The following is a 15,859-nucleotide window of genomic DNA, read 5'->3' as shown; positions in this document are numbered from 1 at the left end:
ACTAGGAAAAGGCCTAGGAACATAGTTTCCTCTAAAAGCATTGTTGTTGCCAAAATTATTCCTACCAACAAAATTAACGTCCAAGCTCGCGTTGCTACTCTCAATCAAGGAAGACAAGGGAATATCATTAGGATCTAAAGGAGCACCTTCACTAGCAACCAATTTCATTAACTCATCCATATTAGCGCTCAACGAGTTAATTTCTTCTATAGCGTTTACCTTTTTAGTAGTAGGTGACCTTTCAGTGTGCCATTGAGAGTAGTTTGTCATGATATTGTCTAGGAGTTTTGTGGATGCTCCTAATGTGATTTCCATCAACGTTCCACCTGAGGCGGAGTCCAAAGATATTTCTAGAAGCGAAATTCAAACCAACGTAGAAGATTTGTATAATCATTCAAAGACTCAAGCCATGAGCGGGACAATTTCTAATCATCAATTTCATTCTCTCCCAAGATTGTGCAACTTGTTCATGATCAAGTTGCTTAAAATTCGTGATATCATTGCGGAGAGAGATAATCTTAACCGGCGGAAAATACTTGGATATGTAAGCATCTTTGCACTTGTTCCAAGAATCAATACTATTTTTGGGCAAAGATGAAAACCAAGTTTTTGCTCGATCTCGCAACGAGAACGAAAAAAGCTTCAATTTAATCACATCATTATCCACATCTTTCTTCTTTTGCATATTGCAAAGCTCAATGAAGGTATTAAGATGGGATGCGGCATCTTCACTAGGAAGGCCGAATTATTGCTCTTTCATAACAAGATTCATCGAAGCAACATTGATTTCGTATGATTCCGCACTAGTGGCGGGAGCAATTGGAGTACTAATAAAATCATTATTATTAGTATTCGAGAAGTTAGAAAGTTTGGTGTTTTCAGTCATGGTGAGTTCAGCAAGCAAACAAGCACACAAGCGAACAGAAAGCAAGCGAGAGAAAAGGGCGAACGAAAAAGACAAATATTTTTGTAATTTTTTGTTTTTCAGAAGTGGGGGAGAGGAAAACGAGAGGCAAACAAGTAAATGGAAAAGATGAGTTTGCGACACTTACTTGGATGAGCTTCACCTAGAATAATCCCCGGTGCCAGAGAATGCCACGTTGATGGGAGACTATTCTTGACTTGATCCTCCCCGGCAACGGCGCCAGAAATCCTTCTGCTGCCTCTTGAGCTTGCGTTGGTTTTTCCCTTGAAGAGGAAAGGATCATGCAGCACAGAAGATATAAGTATTTCCCTCAGTTTTGAGAACCAAGGTGTCAATCCAGTAGGAGAATCAAGCCAAGTGTCCAGAGCACCTGCGCAAACACAAACGAGCTTGCACCCAACGCTATAAAGGGGTTGTCAATCCCTTCAAGATTGATTGCAAAGTGAGATCTCAAGGCGGAAAGTGCAACGAAGTAAAGGTGTAAGGCTGAAAATATGATGTGAAGTAGACCCGGGGGCCATAGTGTTCACTAGAGGCTTCTCTCAAATAGCAAATATTACGATGGGTGAACAAATTACTGTCGAGCAATTGATAGAACCTCGCAAAGTCATGACGATATCTAAGGAAACGATCATACATATAGGCATCACGTCCGAGACAAGTAGACCGATACTTTCTGCATCTACTACATTTACTCCACACATCGACCGCTACCCAGCATGCATCTAGTGTATTGAGTTCATGACGTACAGAGTAACGCCTTAAGCAAGATGACATGATGTAGAGGGATAAACTCAAACCAATGATGTAAATCCCATCTTTTTACCCTTGATGGCAACAACACGATGCGTGCCTCGCTACCCCTTCTACCATTGGGTGAGCTCACCGCACGGTATGAACCCAAAACCAAGCACTTCTCTGAATGCAAGAATCATAGATTAAGTTGGCCAAACAAAACCCACAACTCGAAGAGAATTACAAGGATATGAAATGATGCATATAAGAGATCAGAAGAAACTCAAATAAGATTCATAGGTAATCTGATCATAAATCCACAATTCATAGGATCTCGACAAACACATCGCAAAAGAAGATTACATCAGATAGATCTCCATGAAGATCATGGAGAACTTTGTACTGAAGATCCAAGAGAGAGAAGAAGACATCTAGCTACTAGCCATGGACCCGAAGGTCTATGGTGGACTATTCACGCATCGTCGGAGAGGCCATAGTGTTCATGAAGAAGCCCTCCGTATCCAAATCCCCCCTCCGACACGGCACCAGAACGTGCCCCAGATGGGATCTTGCGGAGACAGAAGCTTGCGGCGGCGGAAAATAATTTTCGTGGATCTCTCTCGCAGTTTTGGATTTTTCAGGAATTTATAGGCGGAAGAGGTAGGGCAGACGAGCCACACGGGGGCCACAAGCCTACTACGCGCGCCCCCTGGCGCGCCTAGGGGGCTTGTGGCATCTCCTGGTGGCCTCTGCCTTGGTTCTCTTGTCTCGTGTGTATCTTCTGTTCCGGAAAAATATTTTCGGAAGTTTTATTCCGTTTGGACACCGTTTAAAATCCTCCTCTGAAAAGGGTCAAAAACACGGAAAAACAGGAACTGACACTTGGCACGGAGTTAATAAGTTAGTCCCAAAAAAGATATAAAAGGCATACAAAACATCCAAAGTTTGACAAGATAATAGCATGGAAGCAAAAAAAATTATAGATACGTTGGATACGTATCTGGCCCTAGCAGTGAACCGCTGGATCGGCTCCCCCTTTTCCCGCAGCCTATTACGCTTCATAGCCACTGATTTCATCGAGCCCGAGAGCTCCTCACTGTCGGTGATGGTGCTGCCATAGACACGGCTACACAAGCTCAAACCTAAGCACATAGGCGTGCTCACGAGGTCTCCATGAGCTTGTAGATTCCCTCGGTTCCTCTCCTAGCTAACTGTGGCGCTGGTTCGATCAACGACCGAACTCCGGCAACCGCAAGGCTCAACTCCGGTGATGTTCTGGGCCACCCAGCCCCTAGGGTTCCTTGCTTTGGATGCGTGTGAGGGAGGCCAATCGATAGAACCATCCGCTAGCCAAATGGTCATCGGAGCTGGGTTTCCGACCCCTTCTGCCTTCTCTTTGGTCGCCGGCGGCCCAATGCTGGTGAGCCCGATCTATTTGACCACGGGGTTGACCCCCCTAGGTCACTCGGAGGTGGGGCCCAACCCTGGTTATTTTTGTATTAGTTTAAAAATAATTAATTCGTTTAATTAACCTAGTCTCCCACTTTGAGTGGGCCTAGTTCCACTAATTAGGTTTAATGATTAGTTATAATCTAAATTAGTGATTGTATCACTTACCACAGGACCCCACTGGTCAGGTTTGACCTGGCAACGGTTGTTTGACCTGCTGACCTCATGCTGACATAGTAAATACTTTTCTAGTTTTATAATAATTCTAGCAAATGAATAAAACTTCTAAAATTCATATAAATTAATCTATAGCTCAGATTGAAATAATTTATATATGAAAAATTATCAGAAAAATCCAAGGAATCCATTGGTGTTGATATAATGCATGTTAGAGCAAGTTATACCTACTGATAAGGTCAAATAAGTTAAATGGTATTTGAAAATACCTTATTTGAAGTGGTATTTGAATCTTTGATTCAATCCAACTTCAACCAATATGTTGATAGTTGCATTAGCTCATACAACATATTTATGTCATGCCATGATCATGCATCATATTGTTGCACTTGCCGTGTATTGGTTGTTATGTTGTTTGTATTGCAGTAAGCTCTACTCCACACGATACTTCCGAGTATCATAACGAAGAAGAGATTCCCACCGCTGATAACCAAGGCAAGCACTCCTTTGTAACATTCCGGAACAATCCCATGTTCTCGCTCCTCCTCTCATTTATTGCATTAGAACACAACATTTCAAATGCTATTTGTTTCAGTAGTTGAACCCATTCCTTTGCATGACCTATCATTGTCACAATAAATTGCTAAACCAAGCAACCTAGCATATGTGGTAGATGCTTGAGCCATGATGTGCCTTTAGTTACTATGCTTGCTATGCTTAAAGTTGTGTCAGACCTGTTTCATCTGGATGATGAACTGGAGTGAATTAATGTGTTCTGGTGACAGAAGTTAAACGATGAACCTGATTTGGTAAAGGTGCCGATGAGAGGCTGTGTAGGAGTACATGGCAGGTTGTCTCATTGGAAATTCTCTTAGGAACTAAGCTCCGTGTATGTGATCCAAGATTAACTACTACCACGCATTGGGATCCGGGTGCTCCTGCCCTCATGGCATATTAATCGCCTAGTACTCTGTCGAGGAGTTGCAAGAAGTTTCTGGTGTTTTTAGTTATACTGGGGGCCGTGCATAGTGCTAACCGGCTCGGGCCCTGTTTGGTTGATCTTACTAATGAAGATGTGGATTTTTCTAAAGGGGACTCGGTACCCGCAATCGATTGAGTCAGCGTCAGGACCCCAGCTCTAATCGTTGATGTAGATCTTGTCGCGGTGACTCTTGGTCATTTGACCACCACGTAGCTACCGAACCCCGAAAGAGCTCCCTTCGAGAAATCAACTCAACCTTGCGATCAGTACTAGGAGAAAGCCTAGAGGTAGCGGTGGAATTACCCATACCAGTAGCGCTGGCGGCAGCGCTACTACTAAGGCGCTACAACTAAGTTCTAGTAGTAGTGTTGGAAAACCAGCTCTACTGGAAAGTACGGTTAGCAGTACCGCTGGAAGGCAACAAGCGATGCTGCTAAACCAGCGTTGCCGCTAGACACCTACCAACGCTACTACTAATATTCCTGCTTTCGCAAATATAATTCCCCTCTATGTATTTGTGCATGTTCTATACAATAGTTTCATCATATCATAATAAACATATATTATTCTCATCATATTATACACATACAGTAGTCTCGTCATACCATCATCATCATCATCATCATTATCCAACACAAATATCATCACATCTCAAAAAATAGTGATACACAAGTCATGTCTTGAATAAATGCAACTTCATGGTCATGGCACACCCACAAGTTTCACCATCTCTATCTAAGCCATGATGTAGAAGAGAAGAGCGATCAGTATGAGCAAGAGCGTGACTATGTAGTACTTCTTGAGGCATCGATTTTGCTCCCTCTCTTGCGGTAGCAACCACCTCAAGTAACTATTTTCCACTTCGGCTCTGCCGTCGAACCCTCTGTGGCTAGCACCCGGGTACCTGTCCACCTGGGACTGAGCCGCTGGCCAGTGGTCGTACACTCCTGGAACCCTCCAAATGAATACGGTGTATCAGTCCTTCGCCATCTCTGATCTATGTACCTGCATCATAGGTTGATGATTTCAATGATAATATGCAACATAATGTACTTGAGAAACACAAAGAGGCATAGTAAACATAAATATGTCGGTGCTCCGCCAAGTCGATTAGAGCGTCGACATACACATTAAACATTGGTTGATTAATTCTATGCTAGTTCATAATTAAACATACACATTGTCATCATCAATCACTCCTCCATGTCGGCGCTCCAATCTTCATAGTCAGGGAGGAAGGACCCAAGCTTCGTGAAAGGCTTCAGGTCCAGACATTGAGCGAGTAGTAGTTTTCGGACATTCTCCCGCCTCATTGGCCCATGGTAGCAGCTTGGATTCGATGATCCGATGTCCTTACTATGCTTGTCGCCCATTTGATAATCTCGATATCGCTGGAAGTAGCTGACATGCATAGGCGTTGATTATCCCTTCTCTACTCGTTCATGTGATTCATGAGGTAGAATCCATCAGTCTTACTATCATTTCGGTTGCTGGATGCAGCAGAAGTCGGTCTTATGGCCGAAAGCCGACCCTTTATTATTGTACTTTTTCACCTTGATATATCGAACAGTAAGGCTGAAGGTTAAAATGGCACTATCAAGAACACACTTTATGTGCGTGTAATCCCTTTTCTTGATGTTCTTCGTCAAGTCCAAGTACAAAGCATGGGAGTATTGTGGGTTCAAACAGATGAGGACGCCCCCCCGACCCGCTGCGCAAAATTAGTACACCTTAAATTAGCCTCCGTGCTTGCAAAGGAATGATTAAAATTTATGAAAGGATATCCGCGGATGACTTACGTGGGATGATAAGGTAGGAGAATCGTTTCCTTGTCCTTATTAGCGATCATGAACTCGTCAATGTACTTGTTTGCATAGTCACGGTGCTCTTTGGAGACTGCCAAGAACCTCTTGTGCATATAGTACGGGTCCACGATGCACGTATATTCTATGTTCTCACGCCTCATGATGTAGTTCAGATACAGTGCATACATGCGGATGAACTAAAAATCCATCTTGGTCATGTGGAACATGTCGTAGATGTAGTTAAATCGTAGGATGAACTTATCCGCGGGCCATTTGTCGACGTATACGCTTGATGACGAGATGATGTATATACTTCTCGCTCCTCATTGGTTACCCCAAATGGAAGGTTGAGATGTAGTTAGCAACAAGTTTTCCCCTACATGGAAACTATAAGGTTATGGAACCAAGAGGACTCCTAGGATCAACAAGTAGGTGTCTCCCACCCTGGCACTAGCAGAAGACGTGGACCTGCACACACACAAATAACTTTGCTCCCAACGAGTAGAGAGAGGTTGTCAATCTATCTGGCCTTGTAGTTTGCAAAGTATCTAAACACAAGCGGGAATGGTAATAGTGACTGCAACGGAAAAGTAAATGAAAGCAGTAAATGATGGAGGTGTAAACAATGATGATGATATGGACCGGAGTCACGTGATGTTCAATAGTGATGTCTCTCCCCCAAAAGGCGATAAACAACTATGCTTGGGTAAACAAATTACAGTTGGGCAATTGACAGAATTATAACACACCGCAATGCTAATTATGCTACTTGATAGTTAGAGGTTCAATAGTAATGGTCAGTATGCCAAGACAAGTATACCGTTTATTCTTCAACATCTAATTACTAATCATCGACCTTGAGATATCTATCCAGAACATCTTGCCAGTATTAAGTTGCGAGCCCCACCCAAAGTGTAAACTCAAAGAAACGGACAACTGAATTAACGAACTATGAGTAAGGTAAACAATCCTTGCAACCGTTGTCACAAGCACTGTTGTTTTCTCCTTGGTGGCAACAACACATCCCCTAGTCTCATGTTTCTGTCACTCAAGCTAGACATCAGGAGGCATGAACCCACAATCATGCATAACGCTCCCTCTTGGAGTTGCAATCTACTACTCGGTCAAAGAAATAAAGAGCAACGGAGAACATGCATGAATCACTAAGGAACATAATATAAAAGGATAATCAAATATATAACTCATAACAAGCTGAACATAATCTCGTAATCCATCGGATCCCAACAAACCGAGCATAGCAATAGCAAGAGAATTACATAGATGCCTTGATCATGTAGGGTAGCTCACAAGGATTAATCATGGAGGCACAAGATTGGAGGGAAGACATCACATAGCTACTGGTCATGGACTCATGGTCCAAGGAGGACTACTCACGGCATGTTCGAGAAGCGTCCATGGCGGTGGAGAAGCTCCCAGAGGTCAATCCTTCCTCCGGTACGGTACCGGGAAGAGGTCTCATGATGCTCCCTATCTCGGAAGCGTTGTGGCGGCGGAACGACAGAGAAATTAGCTATTCTGAATATTCCGGAAGGGTTTCCTCTCAGAGAGGTAAATATAGGCCGAAAGAGGGCACCGAAGGAGGTGGGACCCACCCAGGCGGCCTTTGGGCGCGGCCAGGGAGTAAGCCGCGCCAGGAGGTTGCCCGGATGCCCCGTGGCCCATCTTCGGTGACGTGGTATCTTTTGGTACGCTCATTTTTATATATTTTTCTCAGGATTTTTGAGGCTTCAGAAAATTGGGTAAAAGCCCCGGCAAAAATACATCAGCAGACAAGAACTGGCACTGGGTGCACTGAGTTAGTAGGTTAGTCCAAATATGTGTAAAATGATATAAAAGTGTAGCAAAACATATAACAATGTCACCCAAAAGATCATGGAACAAGCAGAAATTATAGATACGTTTGGGACGTATCAATGCTCCCACCCGGAACCTGAGCTGCGTAAAGCGGGTATCCTAGTTTTTCCGATATGAGAAGGTTTTTCTCTCTGGCCAACAAATTATCTTGAAGTCTCTTTAGATCATTGTTCCGTATGTTCTCTAGCTCTTTCTAAGGTAGGATCGGGTGGACGGCGACATGGAAATGCTCCGCACCTATGACAGGTATTATGTCTACCTCCCGGGGTTTAAGAGGCGGCTAGCTGCTTGAAGAAGCTCTACCCCCTTTAGATCATTTCCTGTTCGGTCTCCTCCTTTGCTTCTTGGCGGGTGGTGGTAGTGAGACACCATACCTTCCCTAACCACCACTCCCTATGTTGTCGGGCTAATCAGTGGATGGACCTCGCGTCGTTCTTGCTAGGTAGAGGCAGCATCTGGAGGCGTCTCCTGCGAGGATCGCATGAAGAGAGACTTTTTGCAATCAGTCTTAGGATGTTCCAGCTCCGGAAAATCAGGCAGCATCAAGTCATCTCCATGCTCGTAGCCTGAGTTATAGTCCCGAGCATCATCATAGCTGGTATTGATATACTAGTTAGGGTCATCATCATCCTCCTCCATGACATCATCATCATTTGCTTCTTCGACGGGGGCGACGTAATCTCGCACTAATGGAGGCTCTCCCTCGCGTCGTCCGCTATCACCCTCCACGACAGATGCATGTAATTTGGTAGGTAGGGTGGTGTTCATATCTTGTTGAGGAGTTGTCGTTGGTGTGCTACCGGGCGCCTCGCCACGAAGAAGAGTCTTCAGCCAAGGCAAGAACCAGCTGTTGCATGTGCCAATACGTTTAGGGGTCTCATCATCATCTACTAGTACTTGAGGAGGTGAATCCTCGAAGCACACTTTGACACTGGGTTATGTGTCGGTTGTGCAACATGCGGTACTTTGGCTTCACGATCATTGCCTTTCCCACGTCCAGCTTCTAGACATTCATGTAGTACAGTAGGGTACACGGGGTTTCGGCGGCCCGCGAAGACATGCCTGCGACATCAAACATGTGAAAGGCAACTGAAACTGAAGACTATAGATATGTTGGTCAAGAAGGTATGATGCGTAATTACTTTGATGGCGTCGAGCTTAGCCAAATACAAAGCCCCGCCGAGCATGCCAGAGACGAAGGACGGGATGCTATGAACAGGAGCGAGACCAAGTATGGGATCATGTGCGGTTGCATCAGCAAGTGCTGGTGGTGCGATGTTCACCAAATTGCTCCCAACAAAGTTGGGAAGCGGAAAGTCCTCTAGCCCTTTGTCTGGATTCTTCTTCGTCCAATCCCAAATTGCTGGAATCAAGCTGCTAAAGAAAGCTGCCAAAGCTGCACTGACCCTTTCATAGAGTACCTTGACCAACTCTTCTTTGGTCTCAACTTTGTTCTTGTCGCCTGCAAGCGCTATCTTCTCATCGATGGTCAGTTGAGTAAGCATTCGTCTCTATCTTTTTCCTCCGGCTTCTCGTGGTAGCACTTCTTCCACAAGGCGCCATCTCCGATTTCATGCACACGTCCATACGACAGAGGTTTGTCCATCGAGACATTTTTCAGTATGTTCAGGGCCCGGTTGAACGGGTTGTCCCACTTGGGCCTCGCCGACGACCGAGACGACTCAGGGCTTTCGGCTGCCTTTTGGTGCTGCTCTTTGTGCAAAAAGGAATGTCGATGGTTTACAAATGTGACAAAAGTTGTCAAATTGATTGGAAGACAATGCAAGGTGGTAATATAACAATTACCAGTAGTCTGATGAACTCCCTCGTGTTCAGGTCCATGTAAACGATCTTATTGATAGGGTCCCATTTGTACTGGGACCTGATCCAGTCATGCTCCTGCGGGTCGGTGAACTCCGCCAAGGGTTTTGGGATTCCGTGACTTTCACGTTCGGCTTCCTCCTTGGCCCATACGTGCCTCTTCCCCTCATAACCACAGCTTCCAAGGTGGTGGGGAGGCATGTTCCTAGCCTGGAGCACCGTCATTTTCTCCGACTTTTGTTTGACTTCTTGTGTAGCGCAAGTCTCCTTGAATATTTCGACGTCCTCTTCCGTTAGTATCGGATTGTCAACATGAATATTCGACCATGGTTCATTCTTCGTAATCGCTTTTTTCACCCTTGCTTTCCATGCTGACAAGGAATTGGTGAATGTCACCACTGCCTTGTTGTTTATCTTTATCATGGGTTCGTCATTCCATGGAAGTTTGCTTTTAGTCCGCCGGGTAACAAGAACCTATTGTGCAACTTTGTTAGGAGCATGTTCTCCATATGTGGTATCTTACTTAATTTTTTGTCGTTGATGTTGGCGGTTTCCCGAAGGATGCATCCTAGTTGATTGTCGTAGTACACGTGCGCTTCCTCCGACAACGTTGGCTCTAATTTCCTTGGGTGCATCTAGTATCTGGTATTCTGGCATATATATGTTTTGTTTCAAAACCACAAATTCAACAGCACATAACATATATATCAAATATATAATACATAATATGTGCCCAATAGTTTTACTGATCCACAACACATAACATATATGCAAAGTTGCATAACAAATTTCATGATCCATATATCAAAATTCCATAGCATCCATACATCCAAAATTCCATAGCATGCATACATCCAAAATTCCATAGTATCCATATATACATATAGTTCCATAGCATCCATACATACATAGCTCCATAGAAAATATAATACACAACGATACTTTGCGGGAATTAGTAAGTAATATTTGGCACTAAAACAAATGCCTTCATGTCCATATTGTAGTCCAAAGAGTATCCGCGTGGCAACCTACAAAATGAAATCATCAACATGTCAAATTTAACACTCTAAATCATGAAGATCTTCAAGAATGGTCTCTAATTATAAATTTGATCTTCAAATGGGTCAAATGATCTCTACTTACATGTTTTGCGGCGACGTGGTGGGAAAACCTAGCTTCTTTGCGACGCAGCCACGACCAGTGGTGGCCGGTCGCGCCGGCGGCAGCAGCCGGTGTGGCAAAGCAAAACTATCACACGGTCACTTCAGATAATCATGCTCCCAAAGCAAAACTATCACACGGTCACCTGATAGAATCTCCATGGTTGTGCCACTACCATCCCACCACAAATCCGTCATGGCCTCCGGTGGCAATTGTGGCATATCTGTAGACACATAACTTTGAGACAGCTAAACTTAGGAGAGATCACCTAGAAAATTGAGCACTAAACATTTACAGTTGATGAAATGCAATGGCACTATCAGGATAATGCATCACATATGCTTTACTCCATTCTCCTAAGAATAATAAAAAAGTTAATTCAAAGTTTGTACCTTCATAAATCAACCATGCTTGGCACAACATCAACATCTTGCCATCGGTTGCTAGTCTTCCGCATGTACGCACTGGCAAATTAAAAAACAACTTGTTCCAAAGTGTTCAACTGAAATATAAGCACATATACAATATGGGGTTTTCCCCAGCCCTGGCCTTGCCAAAATAGATTAAAATACATGGGTGCTTAATTTTTTGGAATGAATGTCAAGGGATGTGTACTATAAAATGCATGGGGTATTTTCTCTTAGTCATTTGAATAAACATGCAAGGTGCACCTTTTGTATCACATATAATTGCTGCCATAAGCACAAAAAGTTGTTACGAATGTGGATCAAAGATCCATGAAGAAAATAGGCGCACACATCCTATCTGATGCATTAACACAACCTTCGTTGCACACTTAAAAAAACTAATTTCACATTAGTTCCATCTCGATCTAGTACTTCTTTAGAATTCAAAGAAATTTAGAGAGGCATATCACATTGTTGTTTGTCTAATGCCAAATTTAATCATATACCATGAAGCTGCAAAGTTGAGAGATGTCCAACAGATTTCTGAATATAATTAGAGTAACTACTTGTTGGAAAGGGATCACAATCATATGACAAAACAAATTCCCAAAATATGTTCCCATCACATAACACAACCAAGATGTGCAGTCAAGCATGAGGTTGCAATGCAATGCAAGAACAAAGGATTACGGTCGGTTGGGTGGGTTGTGGTCACCTATGGCGAGGATGGTGAGCCCGACAACATTAACACAGTCAGTAACCTGCTCCGACAAGGATGCTGACCTGGATGCACTGGTGTCCGACTTGCCGGAGATAAGCGACAAGATACCCGTCCAGTCCTCGATCGACACCCTAACAAAAGCGAGCCCATAAATAGGAGGTAAAAAATGAAATGGAACAGGGTGTGTGTCCCCAAGAACCACATAACAGCCCGTTCATAAAAAGAAAGAGCCAAAAATCGATTCTGATCTGATAGCTTGGTTGTTCACAAGGCCATAGCACAAAATAAAATCCCTGAGGATGTATGCGTGGGTCGAGTGTTTGCTGGGTTCCAGCAAGAGATCGAACGAGGTGAGGGAGTAAGGGCTCACTGACACGCCCATCTGCTCCTTGGCGTCGGCCACCGGGCTCGACACCGGCACCACCTGTAGAATTCCAACAACACTCGTTGCAGAGTCACCAAACACCAGAGAGAAACAGCTACAACGAGCTATTCACCACTATGATCATCATCAACTCAGTCAGTGTGGTGGTGTGGTGCTGACCTTTTCGGGCTGCTGGAAGGAGTTCTCATTGAGCGGCGTGGTGGATGTCAGCACCGTCTTCTTCGAGCCGGAGCTCTTGATGCCGCTCCCAGTCCGGTGACCGTTATGTTGAGATCCATGGGATTTCTGCCGAAGTTCACCACCTGCGGAAATGATTGTTGTGTTTGGTCATTTTGCCTAGTTATAAGGTTGGTCAGCAGAGTTTTCTGAAAGAAAATTGGGGGAAAAAGTGGGAGCACCTTTATTTTCAGGTAAGTGCTCTTGTCTTTAGGGCTCTACCACGTGATGGCAGATGCAACCATCTGATCGTAGTTGGAGACCTGCGTTGTTGTGGGGTGAAAGGTTGCGCCGCTCGAGTCCTTACAGAAGTGTAGCATCCAGTAGTTTGGGCATCCGTAGTGCTTCCATGAGTTCAACACAATGGCATCGGGGCTCCACCTGTGAAGCTCATAATTTTTTTTGTGTGTGTTGGTTATCCAAATACATGACGACCGAGACTTGAAAACCATACCAAAATCTGAAACAATGCTTTTAATTTAAGATGTTGAATCTTTCCTTGTGATCATTTTCATTTACGAAAAGCGGTGCGCAGCTTGCCATCTCGACTACGTCACTGCAGAAAAACAATGGGCAAAACATCAACCTTTGTGATCAACCGATAATGCAGATGCGAGAAAACCCACTCTGATGCTGGAAAGGCTAGGCATTTGCCACTATCATTCATTTAACGTGAAAAGCTCTTCTTCTCAATGCAGTCCTAACTTTTAAATTAGTAAGAGCGAGAAGGAAAACATGTCAATCTTGGAAAAAAGATACTGATAAGAGCATATAATAACCTGTTCTTCTCTAATCCAACGAGAAATGCAGCTTCTGCGAGTGCTGCTACCAATGTTCCTTTGCCAGCGTCGTTTCCAGTCACGGCGTACTCGCTAACAATTGCCTACAGATTGACAGTGCTTCCACAAGTCATTTCTAGCTAAGGCACAGAAAATTGCAGATGTAGTGATAGCATTTGAAGTTTGGAAAAATACTACGCACCTTAGGTCCGCTGCGTGGTGTGTTGTCAAACATACTAGTTCTGGAAAACATATTAGCAGAAGATGCATAGACCTGCAGCAGAGATGAAGTTCTTATCAATCATTGAGATCAATTTGTTATAGCAAGCCACGGAACATGACGGAGGGGTCTTACATGAACATCATATAGATAAACACACAAGCCAAGGAACTGTCTATAAGCCACCTTGTCGCGACATAACGATAAACAGTCTATAAGCTGGTTAACATCAACAACAAGCCAATGAACAACATCTATCAACAACCATCTATACAGCTGCACATGACCAAGCGGGAACTCTGAACTGGAGATGCCAGCCATCTCATTCATTGCTCACAAACACACACTTTACATAGATAGTAGACGAGAATATTTATTACTACCCAGCTAGCACATATCACCAATTTGATCAACACAAAAGAGAGCTGTTAGGAATCCCACAACCTGCTTATTCCTTTTCCAGTACCAAGCAACCTACTGTACCTACTAGCTACCACAGATGCACGGTGCTATTCTGGACAGGCACCAAAGTAATTACAAGAACATGTCTAAAAACTGTATTCCTTCCTCGGCATCATGCACAAAACTAGGTAACACGACATCCATGTCATTAATATTTGTGGGTCGTTTATTTTCCTCTTGCTACCGACACTAACCTGATTTTTATTGGACAAATAAAAATTGCACAGGAAACTAATCTAACAAATTTTGCAGAGAGGCGGTTGTAGAAGGAGGGGTGATGAACTAACGGGTCCAGAGGAGGCATGGCCCGACGCACTGTGTACGCCTCATGGCTCTCGGGCGCGGGAGAACCGTCCATGAGCTGGAACCACGCGTGGGGGTGGCGAGGGAGACGAGCCGCCGGATTCCGCCAGAGCCTCGACAGCGACGAAGGGGAAGCTGAGCCCGAAACCCTAGCCACGGGTAAGGCTCGGGAGAGATCGCGGGAGACATCTAGCGAAGGATCTGGATGGATGGGATGAAGAAACTGGGCAAGGGGGTCGTTGGTGTGCCACCCGCCATCGGGACTCGTCGGAATCGGTATGCATGGGTGGTGGTGGTGGTGGTGGCGGCGGCGAGTAGATGCGGGGGGAGAGAGCTCGCGAGTAGCAGCATATGTTTCCCCTTCGGAATAGTACGTTTTTCTTTTGTTGCTTTTTGTTTTATCTATACCGCGATAGTGAAAAAAGACAGGCTTGGAGAGTGTAATGGCACATCCCAAGAGATGCGCCATTAGTAATCCTGGTTACTAAAGGCGCACCAGCTGGTGGTGCGCCATTAGTAGTTTTGGAAAAAAATATAGTAGTGGCACACTGGGTGTGTGGTGTGCCATTACTAGTTAAACTAGTAATGGCACACTCTGCCCCGGTGCGCCATTAGTACTTTTGGAATAAGAAAAGAAAATAAAATTATTAGTAGTGGCGCACCGAGTGTGTGGTGCACCATTAGTGTCCATCACACTAATGGTGCACCTGCACATGGTGCGCCACTGCTATATAGTAGTGGCGCACTACTTGTCTGGTGCGCCATTAGTGTCTATATTATCTATAACCCTTTTCCTAGTAGTGAAATAGTACTTAGACAGAAGGGCAAAAACGTCTACAGCAAAGTACTCAGCATGAATTAAGAGAATCAGTTTGCATAGATCACGAGTACAGGATAAGCATGTGATGAATAACTCAGGTGAAGAATTTGTGGTGAGGAATTCAGAGAAAGACTTCAGTCAAATTCTTCAAACAGTACAGATGAAAGTCTTCAACATCAAATTGTGGAAATGGAAGGAGTTGAGGAAATAGAACTAGTAGCTCGATGAACACAGTTGTTGATAACCCAGTTCCAACGGATGTGATCGTTGTACGTCTGGTTTGGAGCGGCTTTGTACTAAAATAGAAGGACACACAGTCCCTATTGTATTCTCCATGATGTAAGGACACGCTGTCCTCGCCCAACACTCGTGGTAAGTCTTGAGGACAGACTTCCAAACCCTCACAAACTCGGTCACCTAGCGATCACAATTGACTACTGGATGCTCTAGACCATGACACCTAGCTCTCTAGAGGATGCACAGTCCTCAAAGGTGACAAGCGATAGTTCCACACAGGAATAACTTCTTCAGTTATGCTCAATCACTTCGGATTTGGTTTTTGTTTGGGTGTTTGGGGGTATTTCCTCACTTGATGATTTTCGCTCAAAGGTTTTGA

The 15,859-nt window shown here is 44.3% G+C and overlaps 1 pseudogene; it reads right to left on the bottom strand.

Annotated features, from left to right (window-relative positions):
- Nucleotides 1-11,028: 11,028 nt before the first annotated feature.
- Nucleotides 11,029-13,988, bottom strand: LOC123441754 (annotated as a pseudogene).
- Between the last annotated feature and the right edge of the window lie 1,871 nt (nt 13,989-15,859).

The sequence above is a fragment of the Hordeum vulgare genome, chromosome 3H (genome assembly GCF_904849725.1).
Source record: "Hordeum vulgare subsp. vulgare chromosome 3H, MorexV3_pseudomolecules_assembly, whole genome shotgun sequence".
Lineage (NCBI taxonomy): Eukaryota > Viridiplantae > Streptophyta > Magnoliopsida > Poales > Poaceae > Hordeum > Hordeum vulgare.
This window is presented reverse-complemented; position numbering and strand designations above follow the sequence as displayed.